This window comes from Felis catus, chromosome C2 (genome assembly GCF_018350175.1).
Source record: "Felis catus isolate Fca126 chromosome C2, F.catus_Fca126_mat1.0, whole genome shotgun sequence".
Lineage (NCBI taxonomy): Eukaryota > Metazoa > Chordata > Mammalia > Carnivora > Felidae > Felis > Felis catus.
Genome location: NC_058376.1, coordinates 14,203,127 through 14,220,191, shown reverse-complemented (window position 1 = coordinate 14,220,191; position 17,065 = coordinate 14,203,127). Strand labels below are relative to the sequence as shown.

The following is a 17,065-nucleotide window of genomic DNA, read 5'->3' as shown; positions in this document are numbered from 1 at the left end:
CTTCAAGAGATAGTCACTAAACAAATCAATTCAATTTATCCCACATGGACTGAGTACACGCTATATATGAAGCACAGTCAGGCCAACCTACGCAGGTCCTTACTACTTCTGTCTTTGAATTTGTGGTTTGTAAGTGAACTCTGCTGGAACAATGGGACTAGGGACTTGTGGTGTCTTCTCATATGAAGTCCCACCTCCCACCACCTACTCCCTCCCCAAATGCCTCCTCAGTTTTCTACTGTCCCAGTCCCACCCAGTGGCTGCTGCCACCTTCTGCCCCTCCCTCCATGGGAGCCTGGGCACAGGCATGGGAGAGGTTGGGGTCTAGGCTCTGTGAGAGGCTAGCCTCCCTCAGTAGGTATCCCTGTGCCCAAGAGCACATGACATTAAAGAGTGAACAAAAAGCAACCGCAACATGTCAAAAGAGACCACAGGATACAGGAAAAAAGATTTACTTTTCAGCTTTTTAAACAAGGGGTATCACAATTTCAGTTTGCACTGAGCCTTCAAATTATGTAGCTGGCTCCAGGTACAATGTTAAGAATTGGGAGGACGTATGTAGGAAAAACATGGGTTCACAGACCTTCAAGTTTCCATCAATATTTTAGGCATTAGTCCTTAACCCTGCGGCTGGTCCAGCATTCACTCTACCTCCCTGCTTTCCTTCCCAATGAAACTTCTTCAAATGTGGGCTGTGCCCAGAAGGTGGACTTCCTCTTACCTATTAGTTTTTTCAATTAATTTCAGTTTGCATTCCATCCCCTATTAGCACTTTAAAGCTAGTACTCTCAGTAGGTCACCAAGGGTGGCTTACTGCCTGGGTACTAAACAGATCTTGGTATTATTTAACCTCCTCTGGAGCATTTATCAACATAAGCCTCCATCTTCTTATTGAATTTTAATTCCTTACTCAACAATTTTATCCTCAAAACACTTAAGTCCCCCCAAAATACAACTAATCAATATTTGCTGGTGACAACTCTACTGATCTCGCTGTACTATATCCTTATATGTTTTCAAATTGATATACTAAAGTCTGGACATCTTATTACAAAAGGATCTTAATATTTTTCGAATGAATGAAACAAGCAAGACCAAACATTCAGACAATAAACCAGCTATAGAAGCTTTACCACACATTGCCTGGAGCACATTGTACAATAATTTATTGCCAAAAACAAATGCTATGCAGTATGTTACTAGGCTTGGCATCGTGACATAATTCAGAGTTCATTAACCTTGATACGAATAGTTGTGGCCTGCTAAATAATGACATAGGAACATTATTATGTATAGTACACATGAAGGGAAAGACTGTACTGATACTAAGTATACTTTTTACCTCGTGGCAATTTACCAAAAGCCATCAGTGCTAAATCAAGAAACTATTGGGGGAAAAAAAGAAAGAAAGAAACTAATGAGCCATTCTCTCAAACAAAGAAATATTCTCCAACAGAAATATCTCTATATGCTTACATTGCACAGTGACTTTATAAATAAAAAAACAAAATTATTTGGTCCCAGTAAAAAAAATATTGTGAAGGAGACAGCAATTGTTTGAATCCCAGCTTCACATCAAGGAGAAAAATGAAACTGAAGGAGAATGCCCTTTTCCCAAAGTCTCCCCGCTCACAAGTAGTTACCCAATAACTTCCAGATCCAGAGATGATTCTCCCGATCCACATCATACAAGATGATTTCCCAGTCTCTTACTGAAGACTTGTCATAACAAAGAGATAGCTAGTTTCCAGGAATATTCATTCATTTATTCAGAAATAGTCCCAACCTCTCCAGAGCCCCTCAGCATTCAACAACAAATAGTACCCAAGGTACTTAGGATTCCTGATGGAAATATTGTCTACGCTGGTTTCCTCTCAGAGTCATTTTTGTGGATTTCGATGCAACACTCTTGCCTGACGCGATCTTTCTCTGTTCCCACTTTCGTGTTGACAAGGGAGGTCCTGCTGACTATTGCAGATCGGCTGATATGACATCTTCTAGCCAGGCATTCCGAGACACTCAGTCTGTGAGAGCATTTGTAAGAGAAACCTGGGACTGTCGCTCCTAAATCTGGCTGTCGCAGAAAAGGCCAAACTCCTGTCAATAAGATGATACCTTATTGATTCCTTTTCCCTTCTTTGGCCTATACGGTCATTTCCCCAGTCATCTGATAGTCTGCCTCCCATTCATCCTTCCAGAATGAATCACTAAATCCTATACCTGAAACTAATATTGCACTGTATGTTAACCAACTGGAATTTAAATAAAAACTTGGAAGGAAAAAGAAAAAAAAAAAAAAAGAATGAATTCAGGCGTCCTGAACTTCTCATTCCCCATCATGTCTGATTTCGATGCCTCTCTTTTAAGTTTTTTTCTCCCAAAACACCCCATGTGTAACTTTCAGAGCAATCATGTCATCTGTACTGTAAGCTGCTAGTGGGGGCTGGTAAACTGTTTCACCAGAAAACAAAATGAATAACTATTTCCATCTTAGCCAACTTTAAACTAGCAACATGATGTCCCCAGTGTGGGCTTGGGAAGAGTCACACATAGTTAACCCCTCACAAGCTGAGGCAGGCTGGCCACACACCTCTTCAAAAGAGGCCTCTTGGTGTGGCACTCTAAAAACATGGAGCCTAGCTTCGAATTCTCCACTTCCTAGCTCTAGCATCTTGGGCAATTCTCTTTACCTCTCTGTGCCTCAGTTTCCTCATGTATAAAAAGACTATAATGGCAATATCTACTTCTTAAAGTTGTTGAGGAGAATTTAAGTTAGTATCTGTAAACCCCTTAGAGTAGCACCTGGCCTCTAGTAAGTGCTATTTAAGAAGTTTTATTTTTGATATAAAATGGAATCTGTGATCTTTTTATCTCCCCTGTATACCAGAGTGAGAACTCTTTAGAGTCTAAAACTTTATCTTATACCATTGAATCCACAGCCCCTGGTACAGTTCAACACATATTTCGTAAACATCGATAAATAAATATTTATAGCTCAGAATCTAAAATAGTGTTTGGCCCACAGAGGTGAATTTTTAGATTTCCACAAAGTGCGCACACACACACACACACACACACACACACACACACACACAATCTGCTTCCTACTTTAGATCTCAAAGTTATTCAATGCTAGAAGGTATCTCTCCATAATGGGATGGGGTTCCTAACTAACTACTACGATTTGACCTCTCCCTGCATCACATTTTTTTTCTGTTTCTAGATTCAGCACCATCATTCTCCCCAAGCCTTCGTATTTCAATGCTGTGCTGCACGTACAGAATCCCAGAGTGCTACAGTAAGAAGGCACTTGAGAGAACACTTAGTCCTGCTTCTCTCCTCGATTCTGGAATTCTGTCCGCAACATGTCTACAAACTGCGGCCTTGGGCTGCTTTAATACCTTCAGGGATGGGAACCAAGCACACTGCCAATCTGCTTTTCAGGCAGAACTAATTTTTAGAGGGATTTCTTATCTCAATAAGTCTAACCCCTTGAATCTTCCACTTATTCATTATGGTTATAGCCTCTTGAGTTGGACAAAGCAAATGAAATGCAGTACCCCACAGTCTTCAAATACATCCCAAGGACACTGTGTCCTGCTCTCTCCCATTCCTACCATTTTAAATACTATGAAACAGGCTTCTTTTTATTCTAGAATCTAAAGCAATTGTCCATGCTTCCATTTTCAAATGCCAATATTCAACATATCTGATAATTTAACACTGAATTATTTCCTGGTATTTCCCATATCGTGGTCATCTGTTATTTTTATTTTAATGATATAATTAGTTTGTTTTGCAAGTAGGTCACTGTGAATGGCTCACACACCTATTGTATTTCTTCCACTTTTGCTCTCTTATAAACATTAAATCACACTAAAGGAGAATAGAGAGAGAAAAAGTGGAATCACTGCAGGAATTTTCTCTCTTTTTTTCTGTCCTTTTTTTTCTTTTTTGTTGTTTGTTTTTAGTATAGTACCAAAGATCAAAAATACTCAAGCAAAGACAAAGCTTCAAGTTCTCAGCTATTTGTAAAAATTCTTTATTGTTCAATCATGACTGGTAAATTTTGATAATTTTTATCCATCACAAGGTAGGCATCTTCCTTCATTTCTTCCTGAGGCCAAGTATTTTTCTGCATTTTTTCCCTCACATTCCTTCTCTCTCAAGTAGTTTTATAATAACAGTATTCTTAATTAATTCAGTTTGTTGTCTTAATAAGCAACAAGCTGTTGTTAAACATAGATCATATATAAGATGGCAGGCCACGGCCAACAGAACTCTAAGATGGCCCTTGTGACTCTCATCAACTGGTTTTCGCTCTTTTATAATCCCCTCACCCTGCGTAGAGGCGGGAGCTGAAATATTCTTCTAACCAGTTAGAACATCATAAAAATGATGGGATATCATTCCAGGATTGGGTCACCTCATATAGCAAAAGTGAAGGGTTTGCTGATGTAATCAAGGTCTCTAAATGTTGCCTTTAAGTTAATCAAAAAGGAGATCATCCTAGGTATACCTGACTAATCCAATGCAGCATTCACATCTCTCTCTCTCTCTCTCTTTCTCTCCACCCTATCTCTCCATTCCTGGATTTGAAGAACCAAATGACAGGAATGAATTCTACAGCATTAAGGAGATGAAGTCTGCCCAAAACCTGAAGAAACTTTCACTTAGATCTTTCTAGTTCAGCCTCCAGTTGGTTGACCAACAACTTGATTTTAGCCTCGTGAGACCCTGACCAGAGTCCCAGTTAAGTTGTTCCCAACCTTCTGACCAACTGGCAGATAGTGAATATATATTGTTTTAGGCTTCTAAGGCTATAGTTACATAGCAATAGATTATTAGTACATGAGCAAAGCCCCAGGGAGTTGCAACATTGAAGAATATATATTTTAGTCTTATGTTTCCAGATATAATGTTTTGGAAGTTCCTCTTCACCCTATATCATCAATGACTATTAGTCTCCCTGTTTCTCTTGACCATGAAGCTTCTTAAAACAGTAGCCCATACAAATTTTGTTCGCTTCTTTACTATTCATTCCCTTGCAAGTTAAGTGAAGTGTATTCAATCTTACTACTCTGCTTAAGTATTCAATATTCTCATTAAGATCATTATAATCGAACTAATTGTCAAATGTAACTGATGTCTTGAAATAATTACTATATTATTTTATGAAGAAACAGAAAATCAAAAGAGCCAAACCATGGAAATATAATATCTTACTTTTAGTGGCCTTTTTTTTTCCTGAAATGCTTTAAATAATTATTTACTATTTAAAATATAATGAAAGTAGTCTGGTGTCATATAACACTTTGGAGTTCAGTAACTAAGGTATAAACAATTTTTATTCTGAGATGACATCTTATTTGGAAATATTTCTATATGTTTGATTGTGAGTAGTTGCAATTCTTCCTTGAAAGTCTATTACCAACAAATGATTTTGATGACATTTTGATAATTAACTCTTAGAATATAATAAACCCTACTCTATAAAGCTACACTTAATTTTCACAACACTCTTATAAAAGGCACTATTATTCCCTATAATTTATCTCTTCAAATACAATTTAGACAAGAAAATAAATTTTCCAAGATCGCAAATCAAGTAAATGACAGAGAGAAGATTAGAACGTCAAAATCAAGAATGTTTATGCCAGATTCTGGATTTTTAATCATTATATGTCATTAGGTTTAGGCTCTGAAATGTCCAATTTTAATGAACTGAAATCATTCTTTCTTATAACAGGAGATCTTAGTGGTAATCAATGTTTTCTTATGAATCAGAGTATCACAAATATCACATGATTATAACATATCATTTCCCTTATACCCTCCTCATTGCTCTCCATAGCATCTTATTTTGTTTTGTTTCTTTGTTATTTGAGAGAGCAAGAGAGAGCAAGCAAGGGAGAGGGACAGAGAGAGGGAGAAAGAGAGAGGGAGAGAGAGAATCCCTAGCTGGCTCCACACTCAGCATGGAGCTCAACACGGAACTGGATCCCAGGATCCTGGGATCACGAACTGAGCTGACATCAACAGTCTGCAGCTCAACCTACTGAGCCACCCAGGCACCCCACATGGTGTCTTGCTCTAATCCATGTCTATACCTATTTAACTTAAATCATTCTATCATGAATCTTACTAAGTAAAAATGAAAATCTTCCCTGTGCCTCTCCTGAATGCTACTTCCCAAAGGGAAATACAAATAAAAATGCGGTGTAATTAATTCCACATCTCCAGGAGATGGAGAAGTAGACAGAATTCATCTCCAGGAAATAAATGTTCCTTGATTTAGAAATGCAACCTTGTAGACAGTTTTTATTTTTAGTAGAGAAAAGTAAGAACCCAGAAGCATCCTGGATGATGGCTACAAAGAGAACTAAATTACTGTGCATATTAAAAGAAAGAGAGAAAGGGAGAAAGTTTGCAAATAGAGAACAGACATGGCATAATGAATGGTCGTTAATGAGTAGATAGTTGGCCAGAGATAAATCCTTTATGAGACAGATGGCAGAATATTTACAAACCTTACATTGTAGTAAAACATGCATGCAGAAAAGTACAGAATCAAAGTGTGCTGCTCAACAACATCTCACAAAGTGAGCACAACTGAGTGACCATTGTCTAGATCCAAAAATATAACAAAATCAAATTTTCAGAGACCCTCTCATACATCCTCCTAGTTACTGCCCCAATTCTCTTCCCAAAAAGGAGAACAAAAAGTACAACCAGTATCCCAACTCTTCATATCATAAATTAATTTTGTCTGTTTTTAAATATTACACAGGTGGAATTACACCCATCCATCGGTTTGTGACTGACTTCCTTTGTTCATCACTGCATTTGTGTAGTTTTTTTCATTTTGTATATATCAAAGGCATGAGTTCTTTCTCATTTCTTCACAGTATATCACTTTATGAAAAGACGTTTCATTTGTGCATTTTGTTGATGAACATTTGAGTTGTTTCATGTGTTGGCTATTAAAAATAAGGCCACCAGGAACATTCCTGTGTATGTCCTTTGATAAACGTAGGTATGTATTTCTTTGGGGAATAGTCAAGAGTAGAAATACTTGATCATAAGCTATGAATAGGCTCATTTTAAAAATTAATTCCAAGCAATTTTCCAAAATTGTTGTACCAATATAGATCCTTCTGGAAGTTAAGTGGTAGTGCCATTTATCCATATCTTTAGTAACACTTGATATTGTCTTTTATAGTTTTGCCATTTTGGTTGACATGTAATAATATGACATTGTAGTTTCAATTTGCATATCTCTAATGACTAGTGAAGACAAATACCTTTTAAAATGTTTATTGGCTATGGCACAAAAACAGAAACTCAAATCAATGGAACAGAATAGAGAACTCAGGAAAGGACCCCTCAATGTATGGCCAACTCATCTTTGACAAAGCAAGAAAGACGGTCTCTTCAGCAAATGGTGCTGGGAAAACTGGACAGTGACATGCAGAAAAATGAACCTGGACCACTTTCTTACACCATACACAAAAATAAACTCAAAATGGATGAAAGACCTCAATGCAAGACAGGAAGCCATCAAAATCCTCTAGGAGAAAGCAGGCAAAAACCTCTTTGATCTTGGCCACAGCAACTTGTTACTCAACACATCTCTGGAGGCAAGGGAAACAACAGCAAAAATGAACTATTGAAACCTCATCAAAATAAAAAGCTTCTGCACAGTGAAGGAAACAATCAGCAAAACTAAATGGCATCCAACAGAATGGGAGAAGATATTTGCAAATTACACATCAGATAAAGGGTTAGTATCCAAAATCTATAAAGAACTTATCAAATTCAACACCCAAAAAACAAATAATCCAGTGAAGAAATGGGCAAAAGACATGAATAGACACTTCTCCAAAGAAGACATCCAGATGGCCAACTGACACATGAAAAAATGCTCCACATCACTCATCAGCGGGGAAATACAAATCAAAACCACCATGAGATACCACCTCACACCTGTCAGAATGGCTAACATTAACAATTCAGGCAACAACAGATGTTGGTGAGGATGTGGAGAAAGAGGATCTCTTTGGCACTGCTGGTGGGAATGCAAACTGGCACAGCCACTCTGGAAAACAGTATGGAGGTTCCACAAAAAATTAAAAATATAACCACCCTATAATCCAGCAATTGCACTACTAGGTATTTATCCAAGGGATATAAGTATGCTGCCTTGAAGGGGCACACACACCCCAATGTTTATAGAAGTACTATCAACAATAGCCAAAATATGGAAAGAACCCAAATATCCATTGATGGATGAATGGATAAAGAAGATGGGGTATATATATATGCAATGGAGTATTACTCGGCAATCAAAAAGAATGAAATCTTGCCATTTGCAACTGCACAGATAGAACTAGAGGGTATTATGCTAAGCAAAATTAGTCAGTCAGAGAAAGACAAATATCATATGACTTCACTCATATGAGGACTTTAAGATTCAAAACAGATGACGATAAGGGAAGGGAAGCAAAAGTAATATAAAAACAGGGAGGGGGACAAAACATAGGAGACTCTTAAATATAGAGAACAGAGGTTTGCTGAGGGGTTGTAGGAGGGGGGATGGGCTAAATGGGTAAGGGGCATTAAGGAATCTACTCCTGAAATCATTGTTGCACTATATGCTAACTAACTTGGACGTAAATTACAAAAAATAATAATAAATTGTTTAAAAAAAAACCAAATGCAAAAAAAATAAAAAAATAAAAAAATAATAAATAAATAAATAAATAAATAAATAAATAAATAAATAAAATGTTTATTGGCTATTTATATCCTCTTTGGTGAAGTATCCAAGTCTTGTATTCATTTTTCTACTAGAATGTATTTTTTCCTTATAAATGTATAATTCTCTATGTATTTTGGATACAAGTCCTTCATCAAATGTAAATAGATACTGTAAATGTCTTCTTCCAGCCTATAGCTTTCCTTTTACTCTCTTAGTGGATGTTTTTGATTAAACAAAAGTTCTCAACTTATTTTGATAGCCCAACATATCCATTTTTCCTTGATGTTTTACACTTTTTTAAAGAAATTTTTGCCTACTCCAAGATCTTGAAGATATTCTCCAATGTTTGTGTCAGAAATCTCTCATTTCACCTTTCACATTTAGATCTATGCTTCTTTTTAACAGACTTTTGTGTGTGGCTTAAGATAAGGGTTAGTTTCTTTCTCAAAAATACGGATATTCAATGATCAGTACCATTTATTAGAAAAAATAATCTTTAAACCTCACACAGAGTCATTTTTGTCACAATGGAAAACCATACATGGGATGCCCTGCTTCTGAACTCTCTTTCCTTTCATTTGCATATTTCTCTATATCTGAGCCAATTTGGCACTCAGATAATAATACAGTAATTAACTGCTATAGACCCATAATAAGTTTCAATATTCCTGAAAGCATAAGTCCTCCAGGTTTGCTATTCTTGTTCAAAATTACTTTGGATCCTAAACACCGTCCCCATGCCCTCTTGCAATACTGCTATATATCCCACAATATCCCTAAACATAGGAGAAATTTGTTGTTCAAAGTTAAGACCACATGTTCTCTTTCAGAGTATTCACCAAACTTTTCAGCTGTCCTTCTTAATATCTATTTTAGATTTCACTGCCAAATTAATTTCCCTGTTTGTGTAGAAGTATGTTGATATGGGATAAAAAGAATAATCAACCACAAATTACTGAAAATAAATGTATACGGATCAGTGTTTGGGTTGAACCAATGGAAAACGTAAGATTCATCTGTAATGTATATTGCCCAAGATAATAATGATTCAAACAAACAAACAAAAGGATCCAAAGAATCATATTGATGGGAATGGGAAGTGTGATTTTCTTCCCAGAGAGAGTTCATAATAAAGAATCAGGAAATACAGAGTTTCTTTTGAAAAATAATCCAACTCAGATCTCCAATCTTCAGCTCAATGTGGAACAACTGGTCACTCAGCTTCTATTCATGATAACACTTATTTATGCCTAAGTGGTTTCAAGTAAGTAATAACCTAGTTCTAAGATGGACGTAGCCTTGTCAGACAAAGACTTGACATAGATATTACTTAGAAGAATCACTTCAGAGGCAAAGGATATGCTTGTGCTAACAGTAAGAAAAATAACATCTGTAGCAAAATGGCCAGGACCATATCCACAGCCATATCTGGATCCAAATCCACAGCCATATCTTGAACTGTATCCACAATTCGGTCCTCTGTAGCTCCATTCACAGCCATAACTAGGTACATAGCCACAGCCTCTATATGAGTTTCCATAAAAGTAGCAGCCCACGGTTTCAGGATCAGTAAATTGTGGTAGGAACTTTTTCACACATGAATGTCACCCACACACCTGGGACTCTCCCATACTGTGAGAAATGGGTATGGCTTACTTCAGTCTGACTCTGCTTCTCATCACCACAGTAATTTGCATAAAATGAGCTGAGCTCATTATTTGGAGATTCCAAATTTGTTGTAAAGTTTCAGTATAATTTGCTGTTATTGAAAAGGTATATCAAGCCAATCATCAGCCTTGAAGGCCACTGACATCACCCAAGTCCATGCTATTAAAACATATTTGAAAACACTCTCTCTTCATTAGCCTCTCTCCACAGTGCTTTCCGGAATACCAAAGATTAATTCCACATTTCCTATAAGTTGCTTCAAATGCCTAAGACATACTCCCACCAGAATAACTTCTAGCAAAATCTGACTCATCATTTGAGACTCAACACAGACTTCCCCTTCTCTAGGAGGCCCTCTAAGATTCCCATAATTTGATCCACATACCCCTTCTCTGAGGTCATAACCTGATCCTTACCTTATCATAATCCCTGCATATCATACTATAATTTTTGTTTTGTCTACTTTCCTTACTGAATTTCATTTGCTTCCCAGAAAGGACTTTTATTTTGTTTATTTATCCCTAAGACCTGGCCCAATGTGTGATTCAATGGATGCACAAAGCAAATGAAGGTTTAATAAATGAAAGAATAAGTGAGAAAATGAATTAATTAAGGAATTAAAGACAAAGAATCATTAGATTTGATAATACTGAAGATCCTTCCAATTATAATATTCCATTTTTATTATCTTAATATAGAGACAAGGACATAAATTTCAACAATAATGGCTAAAATAACCACAAATATTAACAATTGTATTTGATTATAAAGCACTTCCACACGTCTTAGCCCATGTTATTTTCAAGAGTCCTGTGAGAAATGTTTTGTAATTTGTTCTTCCCATTTTATAAATGAACAGACTGGTGTCAGAGGTTAAGTTACTTACAATATCACGCAGCTCTTCACCGTCAGAAGTTTAGTTGGTCTTTCTAATCCAATGTTTATACTTTTTCCTTAATATCACCAAACAGGACAGGGATAAATAAAATAATTCATTGCTGAGTATTTCTTTTTATAGAGCTTGTATTCACTACATGTTCTAAGTAACACACACTGATGACTCTTTTCAATCCCAAATCTTTTTTTTAAATTTCCTTTTTGACCTTCACCATTTAGTTGAACCATTAACACTTCATAAGTAGAGCACCTTGATTAACTCTTATACTTGCTACAAACTGAACACCTTCAAACTCAAGGTATTCTGTGTTTGTGGTAACAATATGCTATTCTCTAGTTGTGGAGGAATGGACCCAATTTTTATGACAAGGAGTTGTGTAACATTAAGAGTTAGGGAGGGGGCACCTGAGTGGTTCAGTCAGTTGAGTGTCCAGCTTCAGCTCGGGTCATGATCTCATGGTTCATGAGTTCAAACCCCATATCCGGCTTTCTGCTGTCAGTGTGGAGCCTGCTTTGGATCCTCTGTCTCCCTCTCTGCCCTTCCCTTGCTCTCTCTCTCTCTCAAAAATAAATAAACATTTAAAAATTTTAAATACAGTTAGGGAGAAAGAACATTAATTTTTCTAGAAGTTTTAACTTTGAAACATATAGAGTGTCATAAATCCTGTTAAAGACGTGCCTTTCATTCAAAGCTTCCTCATCCTTGTTTAATTATTGTAGGTGCTGTGATTACTCTTTCCTATAATAATCATCTGAAATATCAATCCTTCCAGACTCCAGGATTTATTATAAATGTGTTTTCCACCTCCATTACCACAAAGTAGATTTTATTACAATAATCTTCATTTGCATTAATGGTCTTACTTGCTTTTCTATGGTCATCAGACAACTGGTAAGCATTTATTAAACACGTACCATATAATAGGCATCAGGATGCTGAATCTTAAAAATATGTGTCCCTGCTTCTAGCTTTAAATTTGTATTTTAGGAATTCTCTTTTGAGCCTGCACATCACCTATCTGTGACCCAATTGTGCTTCTTTTCCGTGTCATCTCCATTTCAGAACTGTACTCCAACCCCATCATCCACCCCAACTGCTCTTGGCAAAAATGCTAATTATGACCCATGTTCCAGTTTTCAGTTCCTCTTTTATCTGTCTGATTTTTCTTAAACACTTGCATTCCTTAGTTTCTAGCTCCAACCCCACCACTCTGAGAAATCCTTAGTTTTCACTGTCTCCTTTTAATACATCTTCTGCTCATCCTTTAATTATTCGGGGTGCCTTACCTCTGCCTTCTCCAGTTATTTCTCATTCTCTACAAGCATATCTATCTCCTGATAGATTCTATCTCCTACACATATCTCTAAAATCTGTACCATTCTCTCAGGCCATCCTCTAGTCATATATCATCATTATCATCTTTCCCACGTTATTGATACAAATTATTTGATCTTTCTAGCACCAGCCCATCCTGCAAACCACCACCATAATTTTTTCTAAGCTACCAGTCCGATTGTGTGTCTTCACTAATTCAGTACTCCCTGTCTCCATAAGAGTGAAACACAAATGCTGAACTTAACATGACATACTCTGTATGTTCTTAACCTCACCAAACTTCTCAGGATACAATGATGTTGAATTTGGTTGGTGCTACTTTTCCTGCCTGGAATATTTCCGTCAGGTGACTATCTGGCAAACCCAGTCTTCACCTCTTTTGCGAGGTTTTTAGGACCTCCTTTTTTTATACCAAGCAGTGTCCATCTGCAATATTACATTAATGGATTTCATAAGAGTAAACACATGAATTAAGAGGAATTACTTTTATCTCTTGTTTTATTATTCATTTTAAATCTAATATACAAAGTAAAGATTCATAGACAAGTATTCTTTAAAATCAACTACGTGGCATCCTGGACATAACTTTTTACAATCTTCATCTTACTTTTTTTGTTTGTTTCTTTTCTTTTAAAGTCTGTGAACACCTTGGGTACAATGTGTTTTCTTCTGTTTGTCTAATATTCTCCCATTGCCTCTCAAACGCAGCAACTGGTGTGTGTGTGTGTGTGTGTGTGTGTGTGTGTGTGTGCTCTCATTAATTATTTGTGAAATAGGATGGAATTGGACTGGATGCAAAAAATTAATTCTTGTGGTAATGTCTAGTATAAATTGGAGAAAATCTAAAGTCACAGAGAACCTTCGTGAAGTCATTGCACAAAATAAAAGGCAAGAAATTTCTGGCCTAGAGCAGTTGAAATGGTACTCCAAAGAAGGGGGAGTTATAAAAAAAAAATACAACTACATTAGGCGAGAGATTGGTTCTAATAGTGAAGAAAAAGGAGAAATGAACGATAATGTTAAATTTTCAGACCTTTGCAACTTGGCAATGATAACATAATTTTAATATTTATTATTTTACTTTTCTTTACAGTTAAGGTGATTTCAAGGTGTAATAAGCTCTTTGGGATCAAGGAAAGATTCCCACAAAGCATGGTGAGAAAATGGCCCAGACTTTATATTACTTGGCAATAACAGTAATTAAAATGAGTAATGAAAGCTCTGATAATTCATCTCCGCTAGGTATTCCACACCCAGGAAATGCTCATAAAAAAAATGATCCAGTTATTAACTTTACACCTCTGGCTATTGTTGTAACCACCACAATTCCTTATTATAAACACAGTTATAGTCATTATATCATTTATTTTGTCATCTTGGTATAACAGCAAGTCGGGTAATCATGACAAAGTATAATTTAGGCGTGCCTAAGTGTTCCTGTTAGGAATGACACTACCAGTTTTATATCAGACAATTCCTTTCTCAGAAGCTCTGGATCGCCAACAAACTGTAATTGGCTAAATATGTGGGAGAACATAAATTTCAATAACTTGTCATTACTTCTTAAAAAAAAATTATAGAAGAGTCCAGGAAAGTCAGTTGTGCCGTGGCCCTAAATCATGCAGAACAGAAATGCAAGGAAGGGCATGCCTTGTGGCCTGAGTTGTGCTGATGCTGATGTTAGAAAAATAAGAAATGCAAGTTCTAAGACTGTGTTTGCAACTAACAAGTCTCCAAAATTAGGACAGACTGGCAAGCCATGTGAGATCTGATAGCCGGGATATATTCTGTGCCAAATGCATAGTTTTGCCGGCTGTTTCAAGAGGAAACCGTGGCAACACATTGCATAGGATACCGAAAGAAAAAACTTATCTCAAAGAAGATACAACTGTGCCCTTACAATCCTATGAAATGTTCTGTATACAGCCAAGAATTTGAAATCCATGAAAAGACTCATGATGAACTAGATTTTAAAACAGGCTGCAAGAGTTTCCACGATTCCCTATACTATCTATGACACTTGGTAGACTAGCCTGACTTTCACTTAACATAAGGTTAAGATTGGACTGTGTCCCCCCTACCTCCAAATACATATATTGAAGCCATAACCCCCAGTGTGATAGTATTTACAGATGGAGTTTGGGGGAGCTAATTAAGATTAGATGACATCACGAGGGGGACCCTCATGAAGGGATTAGTGTTGTTTTATAAGAAAATATACCAGAGAGCTTACTTCTTCTCTCCCTACCATGGAAAAGACACAGGAAGAAGGAGGCTATCTGAAAGCCAAGAAGAGAGCTCTCACCAGGAACGTTGACCTTTGACTTCCCAGCCTCCAGAACTGAGAAAAATAAATTTCTAGTGTTTAAGCCACCCAGTCTATGGGCATTAAAATGCAGCCCAAGCTAACAATACAGTTACTGTCAGCTCAGGGCTGGTATGACTATCTCCAGGTTCAACCATAACATTCAAGTGAGGAAACTAACAGTTTCTATTTAGATTGATTATGGTAGCCAAGGTTTTTCAGATCAAAGTAAAAAATTGTTCAAATAGTAGGTATGGTACCAAAAAAAAAAGACAAAACCCTAGAACAGATTGCACACAATTTTAATATCTTCATAGGTAATTGGAATAATTATATCCAAACCCGACTTTGTATTTGGAAGTCCCCAGAATTCAGAAACACACCAAGAAATCACAAGGCTACCTTGATATATTTTAGGATATAATTTGACTCTTCCTAAAGTTTCATCTTAACAAGAACCAAGTTGACTACTTCCTATTGAAAAATTGCATGCATAGGGATGCCTGGGTGACTCAGTCTGTGAAGTGTCTGACTCTTGATTTCTGCTCAGGTCATGATCTCACCGTCCTGAAATGAAGCCCATGTCAGGCTTCACAGTGACCATGGAACCTACTTGAGATTCTCTCTCTCTCTCTCTCTCTCTCTCTCTCTCTCTGTCTCCCTCCTCTGCCCTTCCCCCACTGGTGCATGCACGTGCACACTCTCTTCCTCAGAAACAAATAGATAGATAGATGATAGATAGATAGATAGATAGATAGATAGATAGATAAATTGCATGCAGAAAGTGAGCAAATCAGTTTGCAAGATGCCCTTTCTATGTTATTATTGAGTAAATATCTTCTCATCAAGAATGGTTCAAAAGAAACTAAAAATCAAAAAAAAAAAAGAGAGAGAGAGAGAATGGTTGAGTGAGAAAAAGGAAGAGAGACCGATGGAGATTATTGCTTATTTTTGTCTTACCTATTTTGGAAAAAAAAAATAGTATAAACATTTTCCAAAATGACAACAAAATAGTTTCTGTATGTTCTCAAAGTAGTTCTCTTTAACAAAGAATAACAACAGACTCAAAATTGTTCAAAACATGGGGCGCCTGGGTGGCTCAGTCGGTTGAGAGTCCAACTTCAACTCAGGTCATGATCTCGCCGCTTGTGGGTTCGAGCCCCGCATCACGCTCTGTGCTGGCAGCTTGGAGCCTGGAGCTGTGTTTTTGGATTCTGTGTCTCCCTCTCCCTGCCTTTTCCCCAGCTCGCTCGCTCGCTCTCTCTCTCTCTCTCTCTCTCTCTCTCTCTCTCTCTCAAAAATAAACATATAAAAATTGCTCAAAACATTAGAAAAATATATATTCTAGCAAATTAAATGATTTTGCATGTTCAAAAATACAAATAATTTCATCAGGAAACCAGCCAAAGGAAATAATCCTGTAATGTAATCATTTTCACTTCTGTCGAGTGTTGTGTTTCTATATTCAATCACTGGGAAATAAGCAGATAACAATACGTTGGATCTCACCTCCTGTTTTTTATCTCCCTATGCCTGAAATATCTCTATTATAAATGAATTGATACAAGTTGGCAGGTGAATTCTTTTTAACACTAGTAAGTATTTTTGTTTCTATCCCTATGACACTAGCAAGATTTTATCTCCCTACCTAGGTTTTAAGTTGTGAACTATTACTTCAGGTAATAAATATCACAAAGGAAATGCTTGATTAAACATAAGATAAATTGACATGAATACAAAAATATACCTCTCATCAACACCTCATATAATCCAGCTCATTGAAAGGTTTGAGTATTTCATCAATTTAAACTAGGAAAATACCCAGACGATGTCTTTACATGATCAAATGTCTTATCTGAGATGAGAAAAAAGAATTAGACAGTATTCTAGCTACTTCAAACATGTGAATATTTCTTACACACAGTATCTACATTTGCTAAAATTTCTAATTTTCAAATATTTATCATGGTCTTCCTCCCCCCAGAAAAATCAGTCAGACCATGTGATGGAGTAACCATAACACTCCACTTTCCAGGGACCCCTCAGGCCATTGATTGATGCAATCAATTGAGCACCACACCATTACATCTGATTAAGC

At 36.8% G+C, this 17,065-nt stretch overlaps 1 long non-coding RNA gene across 1 annotated transcript in view; it reads right to left on the bottom strand.

Annotated features, from left to right (window-relative positions):
• Window positions 1–466: 466 nt before the first annotated feature.
• Window positions 467–17,065, bottom strand: part of LOC123379878 — a 35,093-nt gene continuing 18,494 nt past the window's right edge. The window contains exons 2-3 of the long non-coding RNA XR_006584848.1: window positions 11,316–11,382; window positions 467–2,097 (exon numbers count right to left, since the gene is read on the bottom strand). This is a non-coding gene — a long non-coding RNA (uncharacterized LOC123379878). The remainder of the gene's footprint in view (window positions 2,098–11,315; window positions 11,383–17,065) is intronic.